This window comes from Etheostoma cragini, chromosome 5 (assembly GCF_013103735.1).
Source record: "Etheostoma cragini isolate CJK2018 chromosome 5, CSU_Ecrag_1.0, whole genome shotgun sequence".
NCBI classification, from domain to species: domain Eukaryota; kingdom Metazoa; phylum Chordata; class Actinopteri; order Perciformes; family Percidae; genus Etheostoma; species Etheostoma cragini.
In genome coordinates this window covers 1,204,568-1,218,319 of record NC_048411.1, presented here as the reverse complement: position 1 = coordinate 1,218,319, position 13,752 = coordinate 1,204,568, and the positions used below count along the sequence as shown (strand labels likewise).

Below are 13,752 nucleotides of genomic sequence, written 5' to 3'. Positions count from 1 at the left end.
TGTGTGTGTGTGTGTGTGTGTGTGGAGTGCCGCCATTGATAAAGAAGCCAGATCTCCCTGCAAATGACTACTCCATGTTATGTCATCTGTCAGTATCACATACCTCATGCCGCTAAGTCTGAAGGAGTCTGAAGCCAAGCTCTGCTGAAGCCGAGAGCTGCAGACAGTGAGGAGGATCAGGGGAAGAGTTGCTGAAAGGCCAGACAAGTAGACACGCAGCAGGTTTGGATCTTATCATATGGAAAAATCAATGCATTGAAGGTGGAAGATAAAATACTTAACCAGTTCTGTCCAGTAATCAGTTTAAGTCATTTGTGTCTTTTAGTTGGCCTGTAAATTCACACAACTGTACACCTAAGGTTTCCACTACCACCACTAAGTACCTGTGTTCCTATGGTAACAGAGAGCATACTCCCTGATAGTTCAAAATAGCGATCTTTGCACTGTGTCAGTGTACTTAACTCGCTGTAAGCACAGGAATTTGTAAAACAAATGCAACTACTGATTATTTTCATTTTCTACTCATTATTTTCTCGATCGATTGATGGACTTCTTCTAGAAATTGTAATTGGGAAGCCAATGCAACACTAATTCCTGGGAACAAGTTGTAGAATCTTTTTTTATTATCCTCTAACATCACATGCAACACCGCTCCACAGCACCATGAACTCGAGCTGAAAGAACAATCACATTAGTTCATCTTCAGAAATGAGTCACCACTATATATAGATATACTGCTGCATAGTAGTTAGGGGGTTCCTTTGCCTCGCTCCAGGGGAGGTGAAGTCCCACCTCTCCAACTACCAGTCCACACTCCGTAGCGACTGGTCCAAGTCCCTGCAGACTAAGCCACTGCCCTAATCAAAAATTAGCTGGTGCTGTTAATATCTGAATATCTGGGTGAGGAGAAATTCCATGATTGAGTTTCTTCTTATTAATTGTGTAAACCAGCAGCAGACTATATATTTTTTCCAGAATAGGTGTATGGCCAGCACCTGAGATATCAATGCATAAGATGAGATAAGATAAGAGAGGATCGTTGTAAAAGCTGCCTGCAAGAGAAGCAAAAAACAGAACGAATATGATTTCACAAAGCCAATGTTACCAAGTTGTAGTTGTGTCTACTGTATAGGCAGGTGTTGGTCCAGTGAACACTTGTCTTATCCAGCCCTCTCGTCTCTTGGAAGTGGATGCTGTGTGTGTGTGTGTGTGTGTGTGTGTGTGTGTGTGTGTGGGGGGGGGGGGGTTGCTCAAGATGGAGTGGCAGGCGGGGCAGGCTGGCGGACTCCTTCAACCCCTCAGAGCTCCATCTGGACCGTGGGGGGGCTGTCATTTAGGAGTGCAGGGCCTGAGCGGAGGAGCAAATTGCTTTTTAATCGATCATATTCCCAGTAATGGCCACTCCCAGCAGCCACTTGCCTACTTTCCATTCTATTTATGGGAGCTGCCTCTGATTTCTGTGTGTGTGCTCTGTGAAAAAATAACAGTAGGGGTGAGTTTTGTTGACCACCTCAAGTCAGTAAAATCCAGAATCATGTTTTACACTCTTCTCTTCAAGTCTAGCCTTGTGTGCTGATGTAGTTTTGCTCATTAAAATTAGAGTAGTACAAGGACCTTGCAAAACCCATGTGGTTATAGATGATGTGAAGGCTGATAGCATGCTGTTCCTTTGTATCTGTACAAGGCAGTGATTTCAGGGCAATGAGACATGAGCATCAGACATTACTCTATATTAACAACAAAAAGAAAACCCTCCCCACCATTAAATACCACAGAGCTGCAGTCAAACATGTCATGTGATCGTTTTCCCAGCTCCAGTTTCTTGCATCTATTTTCAGTCTGGTACCTAGTGTCGAGTCTCACACTAACAGGCGCTACTGTGAAGCGTGTATGGGTAATAAATTATGACTCAGTCCAATGTTGCCACTGATCGTTGGATCCATTTTCTAAGATGCTGTTGTTTCTAACTAATCTGCCCCTCGGGGTTCTTGAGAAGTGAGTTTAAGTCAGTATTTGCTTGCTCTGTAGTACAATACTTTTTGGTTCTTTTCACAAAGCATTGAATCACCCCTTAGTAAAAAAACGTTCCAGCTGTAATGGTGTCACACAAAGGATCCTGCAGAAGGAGCACTGCCATTGAATGAGGCCGTCGCTTGCTAGCATTCCTGTCAGTTTTCCTCTGCGGGCCTCTCAGGAATTGTAAATGTCGTAACATTTTCAACAAGACAGGTTTTTACGTTACGCTGAAAAACAACATATTTTGGTGTACTTTTCTTTCTCTGCAGTGCACCAGAAAATGTATGACTACTTAATAGAAGGTATTATGACGGGCTTAAATTAAAGGATGGCACAGTTATGAAATCTTTTTATTTGGAATTTTAGCTGTTTTCTTTTTTAAATAGAAAAGCACTGCAACTAAGGAGAAAATAGTCAAAGTTAAAGCAAATGAAAAAAACAACTGCACACTAGAGAAAAGACTAAAGAAGATTAAAAACATTAGTAATTTTTTCTGCAAAGAAAAAAATAAAAACTTGTGTATCACAACTGCTTTAAATGTATCGTCAGATTGTTAAAGATGGGTAAGGATTTGTATTTGGTATAGTTCCAGTACGTTGAGTACTCAGGGATATTGTTGTATTTCACTTCATTGTTGTGGATGTCTGCAACATATGGCATCCCTGGATTCTCTCTGATTGCTGCTCAGCAGAGAGAGAGAGAGAGAGAGAGAGAGAGAGAGAGAGAGAGAGAGAGAGAGAGAGAGAGAGAGAGAGAGAGAGAGAGAGAGAGAGAGAGAGAGAGAGAGAGAGAGAGAGAGAGAGAGAGAGAGAGAGAGAGAGAGAGAGAGAGAGAGAGAGAGAGAGAGAGAGAGAGAGAGCTGGAAGTCCTGCATTCTCTCTACCAGTATCCTGACCAATCAGGAGTTGAGGAGCCTCAGCCTCCCATGTTGCTGTCTGGCTCTGCTGCTGTCCTCATGTAACCACTTATAGCTTTTTGCCCAGTTAGTTCTCTTTTGTTTACTACTCGTCCTCCCATGCTGGATGTGTGTTCTACAATTAAGGTTCCCTGGCATCTTTTTCCCCTTTCTTCCTTTTGACTAGTGGCAGACTGATATGGTCTGTGTTGGTCTTCAATTATCAATCTGATAGCCGCCAGCTGATACTGTCAACCCCTGATTTTGCTGAAGCTTCTTTGACAACAGCTTGTCAAAGTGTTGATGTAATTATTAATGTATCATGTCTGGCCAGAGAATGTGTGTGTGGAAAGGGCTTTACTGCCCAGCTTCAGGGTGTCTGTGAAATGTGCAGTGTAACCTTCTTACCCGGCCTTAAGCTAACAGGAAAACAATGATCTGGCTCAACTGAATGAAAGTCATAGCTTCAATTTACTGCAAATTGATTCCAATTGTGGGCACAAAAAGGATCTGAATGGTCATAAAACCTTCTTAAACCACACCTGCAGCATAAGCCACTTCTCCACAGGTTCTTTGTGTGCTCAGTGTATTCTGAACACATGGACTTAAATGTACTGTTCTGTCCAAGCTCACTCATTGGCTAGAGTGAAGCTGTCTCCAGATTAATTGTTGGTTGTACTTCCTGTTTCCTATTACAGTTTTCTCACTGGCTCCTGAGCATAAGAAAAATGTAGGTGTTGCAGCAAAAGGTAGCGCATTCTAAGACGATGAATATAATGATGGATTATGGCCAATGCAGGTGAACCCTCTTTCTAAACATCTAGCTGTCTCTTTGTCTCTCTGTGCCATTGATTAGTGTTTATCCCATTGATGTGTAGTGCAATAGTATGACTTAATGATCAAAACCATCACATAATCATGTAGGGCAGAGAACAACAATTGTTTGCAGTGTTGTATTGATCCTGCTTTGTTTAATTTAATTAAGAAGCACAACCTATAATAGAATATAATTGGATAGATGTTTCAGCTTTCATTGTCCATACAGTAGTTTTACTTGGCGTTGTTTGCAGTTAGGCGGTCGGGGGGTAATAGGTCTCGTTAAATTCTCCACAGGGGTTTTGGATGGCACACCAAAGAAAGAAATGAAAACTTGCTTCTCCAGAGCAAGGAAGTGGCTCCATTAGACCACCGTTATAAGGACGGGTCTTTGCCATTAGGTAAACATACTTATATGCTTGGTTACGTTAAAACAGTTTGTATCTTCCTCTGTTCAAAGGGAAAGTTTGACATGTTGGGAAATATGCTAATTTGCTTTCTTGCCAAGAGTTGGATGAGAAGATTACCGTAATTTAGCACCAATACTGTAAAGTGGGAAAACACCTAGCCTGGCTCTGTCCAAAGGTAACAAAGTCCACATACCAGCACCTCTGAAGCTCACTAATAGACATGTTGTGTCTGGTTTGTTCCATTCAAAATCTAAAATGTAAAAATGACATTTTAAGGGTTTTAGATACTGGACTCTATTTAAGACTTAAATTTGCTGGAGTTACACAGTTGACTAAAATGTCTTCCTCTCTGTGTTTTAGGTGTAGCATCTCCGGTGTTGTGGCTCTGCTGTGATAAATGTCAGCCTGTCCTGATATTTTTATGGGTCTCTCTTCTCAACCAAAGGTGAGTTTATCATCCTACACCCATTCACTATGCAGTGGTAGGACCTCATTCTCAAATACTCTTTCTCATCTGTAAATACGCTTAAAGTCTGCACAAAGCTGTAAAAGACATCAAGTAAAAGTAAAATTTATGGATTATGAGCAGGGCATGTGGTTTAACAACGGGCTCATAAACCTTAAGACTAAGGAAAAGATGACTTTGGTGTCACGTTTTATTACAGCATGTCCCAGAGTGTGGTACATTCATTTCAAAACACTAGGTGCCTGGATTATCTGAGCAGCTAACATCTTCTTTGGCACAATGGATCCCAGTGTGCCATTGACAATTCAGCGAATAAGTTAGTTTTTTGTGCTGCCCCGAATCACATCCAGCAATAGATCCATTTACGATCTCCACTATTATATCGTATTTTGAGATTTCTTACTCCGATCCTTAGTAACCCCTGTTTGTGCCTAAGAACTTGCTTTCACTGTCTTCCCAACTACTGATGCTCTTCTTTAGAAGTGGTAAAGTTTTGTTTCCACCTGACAAGCAATTCAGGCCTTGATGTTGGTTGCCTGGGAGCTGTAAACCGAAGTGGAACTTATCTGTGGAAGCCCTGTTTCCAAAAGAAAGTTCAGCTAAAAGGCCAGCTTTTTCTTTGGTCACTTTGACAAAAGGACTCTCGTTAGCTGTTAATTTACAAGAACACTGAGTCACTACATTGTGTTGTTCCCGTTTGCTACTGAGGTTAATCTTGTTTCTGGCAGCTGAAGCCGGTCATGTGTGTAGTTTGGCTGACGAAGAAGTGGATCCCAGCTCCAGGTCATGTTTTGTTTCTGTCTCGGCCGTGTAGTTTTTTGTTTTGTTTCTTTCTTTAATGGGACTGAGCTACTGCGCTGGCTGTTCTTCAGGGAGCTGCACATCACCGGAGCTGCATCTGCGCATCTCAACCAGGAGTTACAGCCTGGCCTCGAAGAGATATCGGCTTTAAAACTTGGCATGATGGGAAGATTTAAAGAACAAAACAATTCACACAAAATGGTGAAGACAGCCAGGCTCTGACATGCAGTTATTGAAAGCACTGGTACGGGAGATTAACCTGACTCCACCAGTCCCCTCGGGCTATGAATTCTCTCTCTGCTTGGTGCTTATTCTACTTTTCCCCTGAGAGCCAGAGCTGCTGGGACAGAACCATGGGTAACGCCTCACTTCCTGTTAACATTTTTTTAGTGTGTAAAGTGTAAAGCTGAAAACACAAAGGCTATTTTTTTGATGATTTCATATTTGATTTTCTACCTCTCGTAAGCGCTAAAAACCTTTATGATTCATCAAGGTTGGGATAAGGGGCCATCTGTGGACACACACACACACACACACACACACACACACACACACACACACACACTCAGTTGCTCCCCAAGCAACCTACAGTTCAACCAGAAATCCTTCTGTGGGTGATGTTTGAAAACCTTTTGAGTTAGATCCTGTGTAAATGAATATTATTCGGTTTTCTAATTAACTTTAGGAAAATCTTTGTTTTACTCTCTGAAACTTTGTGTCCATAATATATGAATAATATAAAAATAATAATGTTGTGAACTCTTGTTACCGGCGACCAACACACACAACATTGGCATCTTCTTACCAAGATTTTTCTCTTTTAATACCATGTGCATTGTGCCCACTCTCAGAAAAACGTCAACAGCACCCCTTCAGTTATATATAATGTTCCCATCAGCCTTCCCTACACCTGCAGAACATTTCAGGGAACGCCAGGTTCAGCTTGTAACCCTTACCAAGTAAATGCTAGTCAGAGAAGGTTAAACGCACCGACATAAGGACAGGACATTATTCATCCACGTGCCCCAGCTCTCAAGCCCATGTCATTTCATCCCTGAATCCTTGGCTTTCCAAATGGCATTGGTTTAATTAACTCTCTGGAGCCTCAATGAGAAAGGCCGTTTTAATAGCGTGGGAATGGATATTAATCCACTGGCAAGGGGCCAATTATGGCTGACTGTCACTGTGCATGCATACGCTGTGTGGACTAAAATGACCTCTCCAAACCTAAGCTCAGTGATTAAACTCATGTTCACAGGTTTTATGTGAAAAATGCAATGGGCAAGCAACTTGGTTGTCATGGGTTAAGATATGTTAGACTCAGGGTTAGCTCAGTTGGTAGAGCAGGCGCACATACTTAGAGGTTTACTCCTTGACACAGTGATCACAGGTTTGACTCCGACCTGCAGTTCTGTGGATTGTGCAACAATGTATTTTTTTTTATTTTGGGATGAACTGTCCCATTTGAAAATAGCTTATTGCAAAATTATTATTCAGAATGCATTCTTCTAACATATGCTATTATTGTCTAATTGTTCTTGCTAAACTCTCTGAGCTCAGTTAGAGCCAGTTATACCTGCAGACATGTTGAGCAAAGCAACGTGACGCTAACAGTAGCTAGCCCGTTACTATATGTTATTTAGAGGCTTTCAGTTCCCACTGGGGTCACTCTTGCTTTGGCTATTTTGGATAAAAGTGGTCACCAAATGGAAACATTATAAGTTGGCTCAGCTCTGTTTGCTCTTCAGCTGAATGGAAATGACACTTGTTCCAAAAAGTTTTTTGAAGTTACTTTTTTCTGACAGTGGTGTTGAATGTGCATAGGGGGACTTTTAATAAGGCAGCCTCAGCCAGGAGTCACACAGACTGTCTCTTAAGGGCCAACAGGCGCGCCCAGAGCCATGAACCCCCAGCTTACTAATACTCTACTTTATTCCCTCTCTCTCTGTTTCTCTTTCTCTCACTTGAACCTTTGAGACGCCGGTGTTTTGTTTTCATTTGAAGGGAGAGAAACTGCTGGCCCACAGCCCGGTGATCCGCAGTGGCCTGATTTCCAAATAATTAAGATAGAAGAGAATGTACTAAAGTTAATCATTCCATTTTATAGTGCAGAAACACACTCATTAAATTGTACTTTAGTCCCCTTCCTGCCTTTTTACATAATATTTTTTACATGACTGATAACAACAATTCCACAAAAGAATTGCTACCAAGTGACATTTGGGCCATGCCGCCTTTTGTAATGATTTCTTGTCATCCAGTCTCTCGGCTTGGGGAAGTGTTTAAAATAGTTTATCACGCATTTTGATTAGAATGAAGCCTGAGGCCATTGTTTATCATTTTATTTGCTGAGGGCATATTAATGGGCCAGGGAAAACGACTTTAATAAGTTAATGTACACCAAGTGAGAAGAGCTTTTTTTATGACTGGATCTGGCAACGTAAATTGGTGCAGACAGAGGGTGAAATGGGTTTGCAGCCATGCAGTCAACTCAAGTCCACAGTCGCACTTGCAGTCTTTTTAGGAAATTATAAGCCTTCAAGTTCTTTCTGGTTGCATTTAATACAGTAATGAGTCTCACCCTAGTCGTAACGTGCCATTTCAACATCACATCTGCGGCAAAGCACGGATTTGCCGCAGGAAAGGAGAGTGGAGCTGTACTGTAGGTGTGGCTGTCGTAAAGATGGTATTTGCGGAGGCTCCAGACATGAATGTGGTGGTGGTTGTGTATTTGCTGCACCCTGGTCGTAACATGCCAACCTACCACAGACGACTATAGAAATGTCAAATTGCTTCTTTCAGCGGAATTATATTGTATATCATTGAAGGGTATGTTTACAGCTGCTCTAATAATGATGTCCTCCAGGGTCGTGGGGAGAGAATGTGCACCTAGCTCGAGTTGTGGTGCTTTGTGGGGGGACAATGCTGGCTGTTTTATTAAATGGTCACAAATGATGGTGCCAACCCAGAAGGACTGCCACACTTTCTTTTACTGCGTTGCAGTGTCAGTGATTCCCCGTAAGTGTTTCTTTTGTAGCATTGGTATGAAGAGTTTGGATTCTTGGTCTGCTGACAAAAAAAGGTCATCGTCCACCCTGACTGAGTTTCTAATGTCTTCTTTCTTTGGAGGTTGTTGCGTTTCCACAGTCACTCCCGTCCATAATAAACACAATAATAATGAAGCCGGACAAATTATTTACACAGATATAGAAAAGGGGTCGCAGTAAACACAATACAGCTGGAATTTTCCAGCAGATGGAGAGCAGCACTACTGTGAGACGTGCGCACCATATCCAGAATGAGAATACAACAATTACAGAGGGATCAACATGATGAGTTGTTTTTGTGCCTTAAACTCCAGCTATAGATAGAAAATATTTACTATCTCTAGAAGAACCCCAACCCTGTGTCATGAAGAGGAAAAAAATATAAATTGCACTGGACTATAAGTTGCATTTATTTACAAATGAATTTCACAACATCCAAGACTAAGAACAGACATTTATTCTGGAAAAGCAAGTTATTCAAATACACAATAGCACACAGAACAACATGCTGATAAGGTGTCCGGTATATAAACGTAAGACATTAACAGTTATTAAGATGGCATAAAAAACATACCTAGGAGGCAGAATAGGCTATATTAAAATAACAAGTCAGTCCAGCAAGCAAGTTACTGGGAAGCAAGTTCACCAAGCTCCAGATCTCATTCCACATCACTCATCATTGACTTCTTCATCCACCATGTTAAATTATATATATTTTGATATATAAGTTGCACCTGACTTTAAGTCACATGACCAGCAAAACTATGAAAGAAATTCCAACTTGTAGTCCGGAAAATACAGTTATACTATGTCAAGACAATGGACAGAAACTGGTCAGAAAGAAGCGGTTTTAAGGTACTACAACTACTGTTACTGTATACTGTTACTGCATACTGTTAATGCATGGCTGTGGCTTTTGCCAGACTCTGATCAATTGTTTGGTGATTTAATGTGATGTGTGTGTGTGTGTGTGTGTGTGTGTGTGTGTGTGTGTGTGTGTGTGTGGGAGACTTGGTGTCTGCAGATAGACGTGGCAGACAGATGGCTTTGGATGGAAAATGTATCACGCTGTGCCCGTTATATTTTGGAGACAAACAGGTGTGCAGAGCCTTTTAATGATCTGGTGTGGCTTGCTAATTAATACTTATTAAATCCTTTACTGGCAGCGCAACGAACCAGAATGACTTAGAACTTACTGCGTGATCAACAAAACAAGTTTATGCATTAAACTGATGCATAGAGCTAAATAAAAAAGCTAATGTTCACTATCTCAAGTAGGAAACCTCCCTGTTAGCTCAGAGTACATAATTAGCTATTAGCATTATACACTCTGGTCACAGTCCTGGACAGCTTTGCACAGAAACTAGCCAGAAATAATGTTTATGGTAAGACAATTTATACTTCTATTGCATGCTTATGCCTGAAGAATATTGCCAACCTTTTCTGACTCTGTGATCAATGTTTTTGGTAAAAATAAATATATAGATAGAAAAAAGCTGTATATACGTTTATAGTTTTTGCATTAATATATATCTGAAACATGTCTTACTGTCAGAATTTCATCACTACAGTAGAATATATGCAGAATGAAATATATGAACTTGACATGTAGGATATGGACTGGTATAAAAAAAGCACCAATTATATGTTCCATTGGCGAGAACTTCTTACATGCTCCATACACATTAGTCACTATGTTATTTTAGCAATTTAAATGTAAAACACAGTCATAATTGGCTGCTCCTCCACGCTGTGGCAAAGCTTGCTGTTTATGATGGCAGGTGGTGCAGTGTTGCCCTTGCTGTGGTGTTTTGAGACTGTATTTGGATGCGTGGCGGTGATGCAGAGGGGGGGCAGCGGCACAGAACCGGCGAGCGTGACTAATCTGGGGATCTCCTGTGTGGTGTGTACGGCTGGCCGTCCTTCATGCCTCACGCCTCCCTGATGGGGACCGCACACTCACTGCCTCACACACAGGTCGAGGAGGGGGGGCTGTGGTACAATTTTGTGGTAGCGTTCTAGTTCTTAGTGCATCATTAACACATATATAGGGTGCTTTAGACTTTCATTTACAGTCCCAGCAAGTAGTCTGCAAAGTTCAAGGTTGTTTTAGTGACACTTTAGTTTTTGTTTCTTTTATAGTCAGACTTCAAACATACACTAATGAGCTTCCCATGTATTACTGAGTAGCTGCAGATCTGTGATAGGCTCTCTGACTGGTATTCATGAAGCTAGTATCTTGAAAGCTTGTTTGTGTTCTGCTTCCGAGATAACATGTGAGACGATCCCAAATTCCAATTTCATCCTTAAGATTCATTATACAAAGTCTGTAACCGCTTTTGACGGCACAGGCTTCCCTTTATATGGACTCAGTGTTATAGCTACAGCCCTTCAGAGACCTGCTAATTCCTTTTTAACGCTGCAGTTTTCATTTTGCCTGTCATTACAAAAATGATATGAGAACACAAGAGAGAGACACTGGGAATTCAGAGGGCCTCTGGATGGCTTTGTTCTCATTCAGCTTCAATGAGGGAAACTCAACAGGGGCGGGGTGCAAGTTTGGCCAGAGCCCATGATATTAAGCCTCGACCCCCCCCTCTGGCCCCCCCAACTGGCAAATATTTTGGCCACAGTTGTAGATTAACAATGAATGAGTATTCTTGTGTTTATTGTCATATGTGTATCATTAGTCTTTTGTAAAACCAAATCTGTGGAGGGTTGGAAGTAAATAACGCGTGTCTTTAACATATTTGGTACCCCTAAAGTTGCATGTGGCCCCAGCTTGAACCGCCACAGAAACTCAAGTTGCCCTCAAGTTGTGAATGGTTCCCACCTTAGTTCCTTCATGTTATACACCCGTGTGGGACTACTAATGTCTTCATTAGTTGTATGTGTAAAGGGAAATAAACCCTTAATTAGGGCTGTGACATAAAAGATATTTTCTTACTGTCGGGAAGAAGAAACATATTTGTCAGATTAAACTTTAAGTGCACCAAAACTCTGCTAAGCGCTAGGCTAGTTTATGCAGTGTAAAGTACAATGGTAAACACCGCAGCGCTATGCTGTTCATCTCAGCTGAGAACAGAGGAATGTCTGTCTGAGGCCCTTTGATCCCTACTGCGTATTAAATATTCAACTGAACGTTATCTGTAGACATCACAAGTACTCAAGCCTAGAAATTAATAATAATATTCGGACACGCAAAAGAAATCCTGTTAATGAAAAACTGAAGTGCAAAGCAACTTTTTTTCTCCAGAATCCCTCGAACACAGGATAGAAGATCATGATTACTACACAATGATAATGGTGTTTATTATATTAAATGCCATGCAACATATGCAATTCTGTAACTTCCCCCAGCAAAAAAATCCCCCAAAAGAAAGAAAAAAAAATGTCAAACAAAAAAATGATTTCTCTTACAAGTAACACCCTTAACATACACTTAGTCATTTCATCTGTTATTAATGTACAAAATATAAAAATCTTTAAACTGTGTAAGAATGCAAACATTGTATTGATCGTATTAGAGGTGGATCAAACCGACAGACTCAATCACTCTGAGTTATTTGATGAAATGACTTCTGTATCAGTCAGTCACCCATTTCATTTAGCATATGAGGCATGTGGTGCAAAACTAAACACACAGATGTCTGTAGAAAAAAAATGTGTGAATGAGTTTGTTTCTTCTTCTTGCATTTTTCAAAGTTGTACCAGTAGGTCTAGCTCCATCTGTTTCTCTTTTTCACTGTTTCTTTGTAGAAGGAACGAGCAAGTGAAGCTGGGCCAGAATAAATCTCTGTGTGCTGACTCTGCCCATGTCGGCTCCAGATACAGCCTGCTACCTTCATGCTTCTTCTTCTTCTTATTATTATTATATATTTGAAACCCAAGACTCACTTTATTACTTCCGCCAGCTGAACGCCAAGTCCTTCCATCTCTCCTGACAGCTCTGTTTTTTTATGGACGCTTGTGTTGTAAATGTACTTTTATAGTGGTACTTTGGTATAATTTGCAAGTAAATTATGCATGTGTGTGCACGCTATATCTAATTGTGTGGATGTTCAGGGTTAGTTGGGTATCACTTACTCTTAACTTTGTATCGTGTGTGTGTGTGTGTGTGTGTGTGTGTGTGTGTGTGTGTGTGTGTGTGTGTAAGAGAGAGAGGAAGGAAGGGAGTTCAGCCTCCTGTTCTCAGGCTGCAGAAACACTGTACTGGAATGTTAATTGGTATGACTGGTCTTCCTCACAGATAACACACAAGGCGGCTTATAATAAACCAAAGATCAGGATGTCCCACTGTTTCACCTCACTGAGATAAGGAAGAGTGTGTGTTTGTGGGTGTGTGGGCATGGGGAGGGGTGTTTGCTGGAATCCTTCCTTTCCTGCCTCTCACCCGCACATCTCGTCGCCTCACAACAACGAGAAAAACCGAACTATTACAGAGCGTGAGGTGATTCATATTATTAAGACTGGAGCGGCGAGGTTTTGAAGTTATGCTAATGAGGAGCCTTGCGGTGTCACATATCTAATCGTCATTTAAATCGTTTCTTTGCCTGTCCCCTCCTCTTCTCCCCCCTTCTCATCCGTTCCATTTCTTTTCCGCCTTCTATCCATTCTACAAGAGTCACACATTCAAGGATGCAGTGTTGGCATTGAGCCGTGCACATGCTGTTTGAGGGAGGTGATGGTTGATTAGACAGCAGCTACAGACAGCTCAACACAGACCTCTGACCGGAGGCTTCTCCTCCCACTCGCAACCTATAATAAAGAGATCAAATTAAGGTCACCTCCTCCTCTCTGACATATATATACATTTCTCTAGAAAAGGCTTAAAAGATATAAAAATCTGTATTGATGTATGTACACACACGCACACACAATCATCCCTTAGCTTTGAATCAGAATGGGATTTAGTGTCAAGTAAGTAACACTTGGTGGTTGGTGCATACATAAACATATTGAAAGGAAATAAACAAATGTGAAAGACAATTACTAGCTCAGTGTCATGGCTCTGTGGTGAAGTGGTCACGTTATTGAATTTATCGATACGTGTACAGGTTCCATTAATTTCGCTATTTTTATGTGTTGATTATGAATTTGGAAGTAATATATTTCAATGGGAAACCTATTCCGTGATCACAGAACAATTACGGCAGCAAGTAGTATTGAAAAGCCAAAAAGCCGCGCAGAGAGGTTGGTCAAACAAAACAGGACTTTCACTCCTGAGACCGGGGATGGCGTCCCGTGTGTTGCAGTCCCTTTCCACGTTATTCTCTTCCTACCCACAACCGTCCCGTTGTT

The 13,752-nt window shown here is 41.3% G+C and overlaps 1 protein-coding gene across 15 annotated transcripts in view; it reads left to right on the top strand.

The window, feature by feature from the left end:
* The window catches only part of arvcfb (ARVCF delta catenin family member b), a 207,133-nt gene that overhangs the window by 38,390 nt on the left and 154,991 nt on the right, over nt 1–13,752 (top strand). For 14 of the 15 annotated variants that reach the window (XM_034871055.1, XM_034871053.1, XM_034871057.1 and 11 more), the window contains exon 2: nt 4,498–4,582. The gene's annotated coding sequence lies outside the window, so the exon portion shown is untranslated. Of the gene's footprint in view, nt 1–4,497; nt 4,583–5,742; nt 5,762–13,752 lie in introns of those variants that run through there. The other variant, XM_034871071.1, reaches the window with a different exon arrangement.